Source organism: Nicotiana tomentosiformis, chromosome 2, assembly GCF_000390325.3.
Source record: "Nicotiana tomentosiformis chromosome 2, ASM39032v3, whole genome shotgun sequence".
Taxonomy (NCBI): Eukaryota; Viridiplantae; Streptophyta; class Magnoliopsida; order Solanales; family Solanaceae; genus Nicotiana; species Nicotiana tomentosiformis.
In genome coordinates, this window is record NC_090813.1 from 30,504,296 (window position 1) to 30,518,578 (window position 14,283).

Sequence of the window (14,283 nt, forward strand, 5' to 3'; positions counted from 1 at the left end):
AAACCTCTCTATAACAGTCTCGTTTGTTCCAGATATTTTTAGATGTTATAGCGAATTGTTGTTATAGAAAACATATATTATAACAGAAAATAAAATTTGGTTCCGAAAAAACTTGGCTTTTATAGTGAAGTACTGTTATACAAGGATGCAGTTACAGAGAGGTTTGACTGTATTAGGTGTAATTAACCCGATATTTTGATATAACTTGCACTTAAATCTAATTGAACAATATAATTTTTCTCTTCTTAAATTAAGAATAACTAGGAATATTACATTATAAATTTGCTTTTAACCAGAGCACATAAATCGGTACCTTAAAGATTTGCTCAAAATGTGCAACCAATATTCAAAGTTTGCGCAAACATTGTAAGATTTTACCCTAGCTATATCGATGCTCAATTGTAGACTATATTAAGTATTAGATAGTCGAGGTGGTATATATATTGAGTCATGCATGCAACTGAAACCATGTCCTCTGGCCGATAGTAGCATGCGTAGAATTTTTAGTAAGTAATGTTAACATTTTAAAAAACAAACAAATGAGTAAATCACCATAATAATAAGCAACTTCATTTTTTAAATTTATTCACATTATATTATAAGAAAACCTTGACTAAGCTGTACCCCGTGGATCCCCCTGCTTGCTGATGCTCGTGGTATATTGATATTTCTACTACATTCTTTTCCAAAAATGGATAGGAAGAGACAAGTTGCATTTCGCTCTATACTAAACGGCTTTAAGACTAGTCTCTTTTTTCTGGTCATTTTTGTAAAGAGTTGGCAATTACAAAAAAAACCTCTGTAAAAGGGAAAGAAACAAAGAGGAAGATGAAAAGTCGAAAGTATCCGAGACACCTTAGACTGCGCTCCCAATATAGCAACTTTTAGGGTAAACCTATTAGGGATCTCAATAAATTTTATAATGTGGAATTGTGGGCTACATTTAAGCTCTTCTATTTTCATAAAAAGATACTAGTATTTGTAGGAAAGGGAAAAAGGTACATATATAAGAAGAAGAGGAAAAAAGGTCATTCTACCAAAAGTCTAGTTATAAAAAAGTATAAAGTTAGAATTGTTATGTGCTTTAATCCTTTGAAACAAGTTGCTTAAAAGTCTAACTTTCTTTGATATTAAGTTTTCCATAAGAAGGAATAAAGTTGCAGGTTTGAAGATAGTACTTGTATAGGTTAACTCTTAAAAAGCTCGAACAACGAATTAATTGTAGGGATCTTTACACAAATAGTCAGCCATATTAATTGTTTACTTTTTTTAGCTATATATATAAATTATACATTAATTATACACAATTATATACATGTAATACATAAATAATGCATATATTATATATTGACCGGCTATTTTTAGTTTAAGTGGTAGGGTGGACAACTATTTGGGTTAATTATTCTTAATTGTATGCTCTATACCTAGTTTAGAGAGTAGTGTTGGATCAATTTAAATGCAATTAGGCCTTCAATGAGCCATAATTAGGTAAGTGAAATCAAACAAGAAAATAACGCAACTAATGTTTCTCTTAAAGGAAATATGACCTAATAAACATGATACTAGGATAAGTCTATCACTAAATATTGTTAACAACGTTGGATAACTCAGGTGCAAAAAACAGTTCTTACGAAGTACATTATTGTAATTCTGTTGAAAAGCAATGTACAAAGTACTACGTACTCATGAGTGAGTTGGTTAAGCATGCATATGTGTTTAAATTGGAAGATGAATCTTTTCCCCGGAGCTGTAACAACTTGTTCTTCCTGACCCGATTCAAAAGGCCGTAAAGTAAAGAAGACCTATGCATCAGTGTACTGTCATGATCACATATTAGCTCGATTTTATTATCTCAGTAGTGACCGACTTTATTTTATTAGCTGTATGATTAGTGGCTTAGCTGTTAGCCTCCGCCGCGTAAGATCCTCGAATTAACCACGACTACCATCTCGACATGCAGTTAGCTTAAAACATGTTCATCATGTGGTCGAGCCCTCGGAGGACGGCTAAGAATGTCCATTAAAAGGAGCGATGGGGTCGTTTTTCAAGCACGAATAGAACGATCTAAAGTGGTTGTGCAACCTCCCAATATAGCAACTGAACCCAGTACTTTCGACGTGAATCATAAATTTATGTATAAAAATTCATTAAAATTATAATAAATACGTAATAGGTTTGAACCCATAATTTTAAAAATACAATGATACATGGCAAATGTTCTTAGGATTGAACTCAATTACACAAGAAACATTAAAGTTGGATTAGCAACTTGAGATTTAATCAATTTCTATCGATCGAGCATGCAAGCTGAACTTCAACCACGATGTGTCATGTGCATGTAATTAGAAAACAAAACATATATATTTGAAAGAAAGCAAAAACAGGATAACAAAAAAGAAAAGGTCATCAAAAAGGTGTAATAAAACCATATTTACGTATACATCAATTTAATTTGTCGCCAACCCTTCAATTCCAAGAAGATCATAACTAATCCTGCAGCTAGCTATCATTAATATTTAAGGCTATAAATCAAGCATGCTTGACTCCTCCCCCGTCCTACTGTCACACACCATAAATATGGATTCAAAATTTTAATTTAATAAATTTAAGATTTTAAATTCTTTAATAATATCGATTCAATACCCAATATTTAGACTCGCATACTTTTTAGGATTTTTCAGGCACATATATATATTACGTATTATAAGCCAAAAGTGGTAAAATGAAAGAAGCATTAAATAAAAACCTTAGTAAAAAAGAAGAAAATAACAAAAGCATTATTGTGTGTCAGTATAATATTCTACGGTAGCTGCATCTAACTATTAGATAAATTAATAAGCAAACAGCAAACCAACTTAAATGATACGTAATAATAAGATTTCTTCTTCAAAAAGGCTCTTGTAATTGATTCCATACTTAAAAATAGAGAATAACTTGATTAAGATGGATTAGTAATGGCAAATGCACATGCTGCGCTCTCTTTGCATGCTACCCTACTATAACTTTATACGAGAAGTCGCTTCAAGATTAATTAATTGTATTCATGTTATAATTTATAAAAAAACATTATTGCACTAAATGCTTTTAAAAACAAATGAACAATCATACAAAGTTGGCATTTAATTAATAGAAGAATGATAGAGTCGTGGGGTTGAGTGCTTCTATTGTTGGAAGAATAATCAAAGCTAATTACATTAGGGTAGCTTATGAAATGAAGAGAATATAATATTAATATCAATATATTAAGTGTAAGCCCGCAAGGGTTAGCGAGTTGGTTGGGTGAGTGATTTCCCACATAGAAAACCTGAAATCGATTCCCTTCACTAGCAGTCTCCTTAGTCAGAGTTCCCCGCACCGGGCTTGTCTAGTGCGATTTACATCTTCAGTATAGTTTACGAATTATTACACAATGAGCAGATTACCCGGTACACGCCCGAAAAATAACGTCAACGAATTTCTCTTGAATTTTTTCCAACAAAAATAAAATAAAATATTAAGTGTATGTCAAAAGTCAAAACCAGTACCCTATATACGGATTGGTCACCTTGTACCTTCAAGTAATCCAAAATATTTCCCATGTGCTTTCGCAATCTTCGGGTGTTTGCAAAAGTATTAAAATGTTGAGTTGACCCTCAAAGGGCTTTGACTTTTTACATATGCAGGTTTTAAGGATCTAATATCACATGCAAACGAATAGTTTAATAATTATAAAGCAAATCAGTTACTAGTATACAGTTGATAAATTATTAATTGAGTACCTTCTGGATCTACGTATTTTTGGTAGTCAATGTTTCCCATCAAGTAATCATTAATTCATCTTTCATGTTTAGCCTGATCAAATTAATTTCTCACTATCCCTATATATATATATATATATATATATATATATATGGCAAATTTCTGCATTTACTTTAATTTAGTGTTCATACTAGCTCTCTAAATCTCAAATCGAATAAGCAGTAATTAGTTCAAAGGAAAATATGTAGGCAAATTCATTTATCGAGCGTTACTTTCGTCCGAGAGTGAATTTCTGTAACATGAATGGGAGTAGATCTGTTCAAATTTAATTACAACTAGAGAGAAAAAAAGTTACTTAGGAAATTATGTTGTGCCAGTCATCTGATTGATCTTATATTGTTTAATGTTTCTGCTAATCATAGAGAAAAAAATAAATTAATGAAATTTTCATTCCTTGAAGAACAATTATGTATCTAATTAGGTGGGTATGCAATCTATATATCTCTATATATTTATGTAAAGCTGGGGTGGCACCCCTCGTATCTTTTACCTCCTTTTTGCATTTTTTTGGGTGGCAAATTCCTTCTTTCTCATTTTTTTCTTCTTCTTCTGCTTAATTAAATGTATCCATTATTCAGCAACACTTAATATATCATAATTCAAGCTTAAATAAGCCTATATAAAAAATATATATCAGACTAAGAGATTTATTTCTAAAATAATAGTAATACAAATTTTCGTCAATTTTTTTTTTTTTCATTTTTGAAAAACAAAAGAGCTAAACTGATCAAGAACTGCATATCAGCCTATCAACTTTATATATACAGATTAGTCTATTTATAGAAGTTGGCATACTTTCTTTTTGCTAAATCAGATACTTATATTAAAAACAATTAAGTAACGTGAGAGTTATAGTTATTACAAATTGGGACTGTTCGAGTGGACAAGTCTCCAGAACAATCGTTATTGAAAGCGAGTAACACAAAGCTGGAGCGGGGGGGGGGGGGGGGATAAGTAGTGTAAGGGTTGCCACAATTGTCTGCCATCAGAGGGGTGAGGTTCAATCCATGCTTAGCCAAGACATCTGCGGTAGTATTTGCTTCGCGGTAGATATGCCTAAGCTCCACTTGACCCAACTCCAGTATCAATGACCTGCAATCAGAAAGAATGTGTGAGTGAAGTTCATTTTCATGTTCGATCATGGAGCATAGTATATGCGAATCAGTCTCTATCTGAAGGGGAGACAATTTTAATTCCTTAGCTAACTGTAGACAAATCAAAAGTGCTGATAATTCAGATTCAGTTGCAGTGGAGCACTTCACGAATCCATTGACTGTTATGATTACAAAAAATTCCCGTGGCACCAGCTTTTAGGGTAGCTGGATCAAAGGCACCATCCATGTTAAGTTTGAAAAAACGTTCAGATGGAAGGTGCCATTTGATATAAAGAGTGTGCGTGACAGTTGTAGGATGATGAGCCAGTGAGAGAAAGTGAAATTCTATAATATGGTACATAATATTATTAACAGACACCTGATTGTGAAGGTTATTAAAAAGATTATGATTATGTGTTATCCAAATATGCCAAAGAATGAAGGGAACTATTAACATCGCAGGAACCTGAAGGCCTTGGTAGCTAAAGAGGTTTTGAGTTTGACGACATTGATCGTGAAGCCAATCGTTAAAGTTGGGACCAGTACTGTTAACATCGAAGAAAGTCCACAATGGTTTGACGTTGCCGCAGTCCCAAAACAAGTGTTTTATGGTTTTTGGAGCAAAACGACATGATTGACAGGTGGGATGAGGAAGAATACGTAAAGAGTGAAGGTAAGCAGCGGTAGGAAGTCGGTTTTGCAGCACTAACCATAGGAATATATTAAGTTATTAGGTATATGTAATGTCCAAATCCAGGAGAGTGGGGCAGCATTCATCTCAGCAGATTGAAGTTCCTGAAGATATAGTTGGTATACCGATTTCGTGAAAAAAAATGTTGCTTTGATTGGGGAACCAGCAGAACGTATCGGGGCGTGATGAGTAAGAGGTGAAGTATGTACTATGGATGAGGGTAGAGATAGTAGGAGGGGGGATAAAAGAAAGATTTTGAAATTACCATTGATTATTCTGTAAAAGGTGGGATAGTGTTAAGATAGATTCAAATAGTTGTAAGGGGCCGTGGATAAGACTCATAATCGTGAAATTGTTGGGAAGCCAAATATCATGCCAAAAATTGATATCCGAACCCGATCCAATATGCCACTTAGTTCCCTTGGTAGTAAATGCGTAACCCTTGAGGAGACTTTTCCAAATAAAGGAAGCATTGGCCCGATGAGGAGTGTCAAGTGTGGTAGGTCGATCTAGACGGTATTTAGAAGAAAGAACTTTAACCCAAGGGGCATGGGGGTTGTGGCGGAATCGCCATGCTAAACCCGCAATTAGCGCAAAATTCTTGCCTTTTGTTTTTTGAATGCCTAGACCTCCTTTTTGACGTGGTAAGGTTACATTGTCCCACTTAACTACGTGAATTTTCTTTTTGTCAGGCGTAAAACCCCAAAGAAAATTCCTTTGAATTTTGTCAATACTTTTTATAGTTTTGGTTGGTAAAATATTACCTTGCATGGCATATATATGTAGGAATGGAAGCAAGGACGGATTTGATCAAAGTGGTTCGGCCGGCAAGATTGAGAAACTTAGTTTTCCAACCCTGAAAATGATTATTGTTCACGCGGTCTAAGATATATTGGTAGTCTTGGCTTTTAGGTTGAAATTTTTAATTGGAAGTCCTAAGTATTGACCTACTATAGTAGAGATACACATATTAAGAACAGTGGAGACAACTAATTGTGTATATTGAGGAATATTCGGAGAGAATATTATTTTGGATTTAGCATGGTTAATCTTTTGGCCCGCAAGAGAACCAAATTGTTGAAGCACACTATTAATGATAGCAATATTTTTGGTATTCGCTTTCGCAAATAAGGTAAGATCATCAGCAAAGAGTAGATGAGATAAGGCAGGATAGTTACTGAAAAGTTTGATGGGGTCCCAAGCGTTATTAGCAGTAGATAAATTGATAATCCCGGTATGAATTTCGATACATATAATGAAGAGGTAGAGAAATAAAATGGGCATACTTGCACGTTCGAAAAATTGTACCAACGTAACTTTTGAATCAATTTGAACAATTAGAACCTATTTGACCAAATTTTGATCTTTGTATTTTTTTTCTTTTTTATCCTCGCTAAATTTACAAGAAATTCATTTTGATCTATTTTATTATTTTCTTATAATCAGGTGAAATAACAAATTGGCAAGTTAATAATATTTCTCTCTCTCTAAACAACGGTCGGTATTTATTGTTTGCAACAAATTTTCAAGATATGAAAAATAAATTGGAAGCACAAAATAAGAGAAAAATATTTTTACTAATCAATTGTGAGTATAATTTTGTTTCTCCCTTGATTCTTCTCGAATGTAGGATGATGCAGACCTCCTAGGGATGTATTTGATCTCCAACTTCTTGAATTATTTGATTGTCAAAAAGTATCCGGTCATATTTTGATCTCTTTGTTAATATGCCAAGAGTTTATGGGATTTTTGAGACCCTCTTCAAGGGAATATGTATCCTTTTATATAGGTGTGTGTTAGGGTTAGGGTAGAGTAACCTTCAAGAAACTCTGATAGAGATTTCAAGAGTCTTGTACTATCTTGAATTTAAGATTTTGCTTGATCCGCTAAAGTTTCGATGTCTACGCTTGTGATTGCACTTGTCCCGTACCACTTTTTCTTGGCTAAAGGAAGCGAATGCTCATGTGAGCCAAGATCCAACAGCCAACAAGCCAAGTAGTATTAATTAATTGTGGTGCTACCTTTGTTTTCTGAAATTTTAAGAAGTTAACTTTTTTTAATAAATTATATGTCATCGAGACATTGAGAGTTGACTATTATGAGAAAAATATTATTTTTCTGAAAAACTTTTAAAAACTTTTTTTCTTTTAAGAAACATATATATTGTCGTAATTGATTACGTCCTGGAGCAATCACTTGGCTTCCATGACTTTAGATTCTTTCCTTTTGAATAAATAAAAAATAAATAAAAATATTTAAAAAAAATCCTTTTTAACTTATACCTGCTTTAAAAAACTAGTTTTAGTGTACGTGTGTTGTACGCGTGTACCGCATAAAATATGTTACTTATATTGTGTAAATGTATATATTTTATTATATGAGATACAAGTATGTTGTGTTGTATCTCGCCTAACTCCTATTTATAAATAATATTTTTGGTGTATATTCCCTTCTGTCTCTTTGACCGCTTTGTCATGATTAAAGATTTTGTTGTCGACATTAATATTCTTCTAATAAGTACAATATCTAATTGTTCATGTGAAAAATCATGTCTCAGCAAAAGATTATGTTCAACTTTTGAGATTGACATTGTGTTATATTATTGCAAATCATAAACATATTCGAAATTATTTTGAAAGAACTGATGTGTTTTTAACAAAATTAGAGTCTTATTTGTTTCTTTATAATTGGGAATAGTAGTGAAAAATTTGGCCAGAATTTCAATATAGAGCACTAATTTATATTTATGTAACAAACATATTCCAGGAGTTAATTCTGTAAAATTATTAACGGTTAGACTTTTAATAATTAAAAAATATATCACTTATTAGGACATTTAAAATTTAGTGAGGATGACATAACTGAAGTATTCGTGCAGATAGGTCATATTGGGAAAACAAATAAGCAAAAGGAAGTCATTCTACTATGTTCTTCAATCATGAAATCCCAATCCTATTCGGGAATTAAGTCTGATCAATTCTTTGTACTCAATGTGATAATTTCTTTCAAACTTAACTATGGAAATGCTCTTGAATAATACTAAATTATAAAGACTACTTTTTTACTTCCGGTCCTCGATAGATATGTACTTCCAGCAGACAATAGAGTCAAAATAATTCTATGCTTGAAAAAAATAAATACAAGATGTAATGTGAGAGAAAGAGGAGATACTTAACTACAAATAGCTTAATACATAAAATAACAATAGAACTACACACATTAATTCATATTGTTATTTTGTACTTTATCTTTAACTTGCTAAAGATTTCCTTGACAATATACTATGTGCAACCTCTTTGGTCCTCCAAAGTTCAATTTAATTATAATATGAGTGATTGTAGTCAAATTAACACTACAAAAAAATGACCTAATTGCGGGGTTATTTTTAAGGTTTGTGACGGTTTAAAATCCTCGCAATATGTTGTTGCGGCAGTCACTAAAACCCCCATAATAAGAGTCGCCGCAATCAATCTGCGGCAGTTTTTGCTGACCGCCAGAACTAAGTAGCGGCGGTTACTTCGCGGCGGTTGATCCCCGCAAATCTAAAATTTTAATCTTTCTAAAATAATTTTCAATTACGAATTGCGACAGTTTGAAACCTCCGCAATATAATTTTAAAAATTTTTTATTAGCTTATATTTAAAGCTCCTGCAGTCACAACCTCGGATTCATTGAATTTTTTTAATTCACATATTATTGACAAAATCACTAATTAAGCTGTAAATCATAATCAAAGCAAAAAAAAAAAAAAATATTTTAAAGTTAAGAGAAATCGACAATATATCATAAAATCATAAAATATTGTCATAAAATATCATTAGTCTTTAAAACTAAATTGTCAACATTAAGTAGCATTATTAGACTCAAAAACTAAATTTAAACACAAAACATTCACTCCAACATTCTAACATCCGCTCCAACCACCCAACTATATTGTCACAATTAATTATCTAAGATAATTACAATAAAATCAACGGTTGTCACTAGAATTACTATCACCGCATGATCTTCTTGCGTCCATGGGCGAAAGGGGTCCACTGTCCGCATCACTTGGCTGCATAAAAAGAAAAAGCAAAGTATAAAAATCATGCAAGAATTAGACATTGCAATTACTCTAGGTTCTACTAAGTACTGTAAGTAAATAAGTGTAACTTTTCAAGTTTCCTTTGTACTTGAAACTCAAATTTAGATCAACATTGCAGTCTTTCTTTTCTTTATTGGATTGAGAAAAGAGATGTTTGTGCAGATATACTTTATTGGAGCAGTCAAAGAGTATTGGTAATGTATACAAGTCAGTAAAACCAATAATAACTAGCAACTAATAAAAATAACCAAATAAAAGATTAATTTTATATTGCATTATGCTCCTAATTTTAAAAAAATTATGCCCAAATCAGACAATGCAGTAACTCTAGGTTCTACAAGAATAGTACTAACCTAAGCCACTCTATCTTTGCGAACAGACAAATTTAAGTGGAAAAATTTGAAGAACCTTACTTATTGTTGTAGGAGAAACCGTGCCGCAAACTGTTCTGGTATTGTCCCTTCTTTCATTATCATATATGCTTTGAAAGTATTCATCATTAGCTTGTGAGCATTCATCATTTTATTATGGTTCTGTTGGTATTGGGACGAACATGAACCTTCACTACTTGAAGCACTTGTACCACCAAAACGAGGTCTTACTTGTTTAAAAACTCTACTAGGGACAGGTCCTAATCCCAAACACCTCACCCTTCCAGAGTGCTCTTTCCTAGCACCTTACCAAAGGCATCATTTGGCGAAATTTGAGACTCGTCCATGGTGCTTTGACTCAAAGCTAACTCAATTTTTTCTTACACATACAAAACTCATTGTTACAATTAAACCAACAGGAATGTATTTGTCTAGGAATGCATTTCTTTCTCGTAATATTTTGATGTTCTATAGAATTGAAAAAGAAAAAGCTACTCCCACTTAAATAGTCCTTGACTGATGATATGCCAACTGATTCTTGAGAAATATTTTTAGTACGTTCTTTTCCTTGGCTCCCTTTTCCTTAAACTTGTTTGAGTAAGTTAGCAGTTAGAGTTCAAATTAATAGTTGACGAAGAATGAGAATCACCATGAGCAAGAATGGAAAAGCAGGGTGTCACGATCCAATTTCACCTATAGGTCGTGATAATACCCAACGTCACCGATGGGCAAGCCAACTAATAAATTAAACATATATTTCCTCTTTTAATAAGTTTCCGAGTAATTAAACTTTCCTTATTTGCAAGATTTAAGAGAATAAACGGTTTAAATAAATAAAACCAGGTAATAGTTCAAAACTACAATTCTACTAGCGTGTGTGTGCCAAGATCTAGTGTCACAAGTGTATGAGCATATAGTAGAATATACAAAATCCAAAATACTGTCTGAACATAAAATAGACAGAATACAAATAAAAAGAGAGACACTAGATGCTGCGGAATGGCTCAGGGAAGGCAGCTCATCACTAGGCCTCGGGATAATGGGGATGCGCACCGGTAGGACCACCTGATGTACCTGTATCATATCCTGCACAGAGTGCAGCAAGCGTAGCATAAGTACGTAAACAACGTGTACCTAGTAAGTATCAAGTCTAATCTCGAAAAAGTAGTGATGAAAGGTCGACTTTGACACTCACTATGGGTCAATAATATTAAGATAGAAATATTTAAATAAACACAATTTATGTGATCAATAATAAATTCTCCTTAGCAGGCAAAAATAATAATTCTTCACAATTTGACAAAACAAAATTTCAAATAATCATTTATCTTCACAAGTTGCAATAAAATAAATATCAAAGCACCGAATAATTTTTATTCTTAAGCACGATTTCTGCTGAGGCTATACGGCCCGATCCGGAATAATATATACACTGCCGAGGGTCGAGCGTCATGAACCATAGATGCATTTATCTACTGTCGAGGCGTTCGGCCTGCTCCCCAAGAAGAGGAGAATGTTTTATAAGCATTTGACTTGGATATTATAGAGGTTTTATGCAACAATAATACTAATTTCATAAGCGAACTTCCACAATTTTTTCAACAATTACTAATATGATTTAGACATTTTTAATTTTACAAGTATGATGTAATAATTTCAATTAACTCATGAATTGGGTCCTAAACACTACCCGAACAATAGCATAAAAGTAGATACGTACGGACTCTTATCACCTCGTACGTACGTAACCCCAACAATTAGAGACAATTAATTATTTGAAACACATATGGGATAAATTCCCTCTTACAAGATTAGACAAGAGACTTACCTCGTCTCAAAGCTAACTGCCTGGTCGCGATTTCGCGTTAAAGCCTCAATTTGGTGCCGAAAAATCCGAAACTAGCCAAATGTTATATAATTTAATCAATGCATGCTCAATAATTCGAAATTAGATTATTAGATTAATTACTCAACCCAAATTGGTAAAATTTTTAAAATTCATCCCGGGTCTACGTACCTGGATTTTGAAAATTTTTGGAGGAAATCGTTACCCATAATCTCAAGAACTCAAATATACAATTTTTATCTCATTCCATAACCATTTTCGTGGTTAAAATCTCATTTTTATCAAAATCTAGATTTTTTATCTAAACCCTTGATTTTCACAATTTACATGTTATAATCTACCCATAATCTATGTATTTAACTCATAATAAGTAGAATTAAGTTACCTCCAAGTTGCTAGTTGGATACCCCTCTCAAGAAGCTCTAAAATCGCCCATGAATGGAAGAAATAGGCTCAAAAATGGTTGAGCCCCGTTTTAAAGGCATTCTGCCCAGCACAACAAAGTCCATCTTCGCGAACGCGGTAAAGGCCTCGCGTTCGTGAAGGAAAAATTCTCAGGCCCTTATAATGTGCTTCGCGAACGCGAAGGCTTACCTGGCCTACCCTTCGCGAAAGGTAAAATACACTGATCCCCGTCCTTCTACGCGAACGCGAGAGTGCCTTCGCGAACGTGTAGGCCTAAGTTCCCAGGGGATCATGGGCCAGAGCTACTTGGGTTTAGCCCGCTGAACATCATTTGGATGGGCTCGGATCCTTTTTCCCATCTCCCAAATTCCTTAATCACGAACGCGGGAGTCCTTCTGCATTCACGAAGAAGGAAACCAGAACTGGAATTTCTGGTTTTTTCAACTTAGCTTCGGGTGGTTCAAAACTCACCCGATCCACTCGGGACTCCGTCCAAATACACCAACAAGTCTGTAAACATAATACAGACCTGTTCGAACTTTCGAAACGCGTAAATCAACAACGAAACCAAGAATCGCACCCCAAAACCGAATTGAATCAAAATATGAACTTCAAGTTTTCAAATTGCTCCGAATGCGTCAAATCATACTTAGACTACTCTGAATGATACCAAATTTTGCGTGCAAGTCTTAGATCACCATACAGAACTATTCCCAGGCTCGGAATTCCAAACGGACCTCGATTACTCCAAAACATACTCCAAACCAAATTTAAATAACCTTAAAACCTTTAAATAGTCAACTTTCACTATTAAGTGCTGAAACGCTCCCGGGTTTTTCAAAATCCGATCCAACATACGCCCTAGTCCAAAATTATCATACGAACCTATTGTAATCGTCAAATTCCAATTCTGAGTTTGTTTACTGAAAACGTTGACCGAAGTCAAACTTGGCATTTTAAAGCCAAAGTAAGGAACCAAGTGTTCCGATTTCAACCCGAACCCTTCTGAATCTCGAACTAACCATCCTCGCAAGTCATAAAATAGTAAAAGCACATTTAGGTATTCTTATTTAGGGGAACGAGATTGTAGAAGGTAAAATGACCGACTGGGTCGTTACACAGGGTACCGAATTTCCTATGACTGATATAAAATAGAAGAAGTGATATAGGAAATGGACATAGTTAGCTAAATCACTTGTTTAGGCTGATGACAAGTCTATATAAGGCATGAAATAAGTCTTTCAATACGTTTGTGATCTCAAATGATCAGATTTTCAGATACAAAGACCAGCATTAGCTTGCTTCAATTATCTTAGCTTACTCCTTATTCTTCACGATGGATCATCATCCTCACGATCACTAGTGTGAATCAATTTAGAGAAGTTAACACAATTAAACTTCCAAACATCTGTTTTGAACCCTCTGTTCCGAGTAGTGTCAGCCCACTGACATTTAAAGAGAACAACCTTGAATCGACCATAATAATTAAGCTCAATAATATCTTCCAACTTCCCATAATATGGCAGGTCTGCTTGTCTTGCATATCTATCTGTACTAGATGCAACATAAGAAGTGTCAGAGACAAGAAAAACTCTACTATTTTGAGTTTTTGATCCTTGTTCTCTAGACAAAGTCCGAAATTTAAATCCATTAATATTATAAGCACTGAATCTTCTTACATCTTGTACTGGACCTTGTGCTAAGAACTTCATATCATCAGAGATAGTGCCTGCTATATTCGAATTCATAATCTAAATAAACATCACATTTCTGTTAGAAATTAAAAATTGATACAAGAAAGCTTAGGAAACTAATCAAGAAACATTCTAATATCATTCACTCACTCGCTTAGGAAACTAATCAGGGAACTCTTTACTAACTCTCCTCTCTACCTCTGTTGATGAAAGTCTCCGGCCTCTACTTCTTCTGATGTGATGTCTAAATTCACTACAAATGTGTTATATGCATCAAGTTTAATCCAATTACTCTAAACT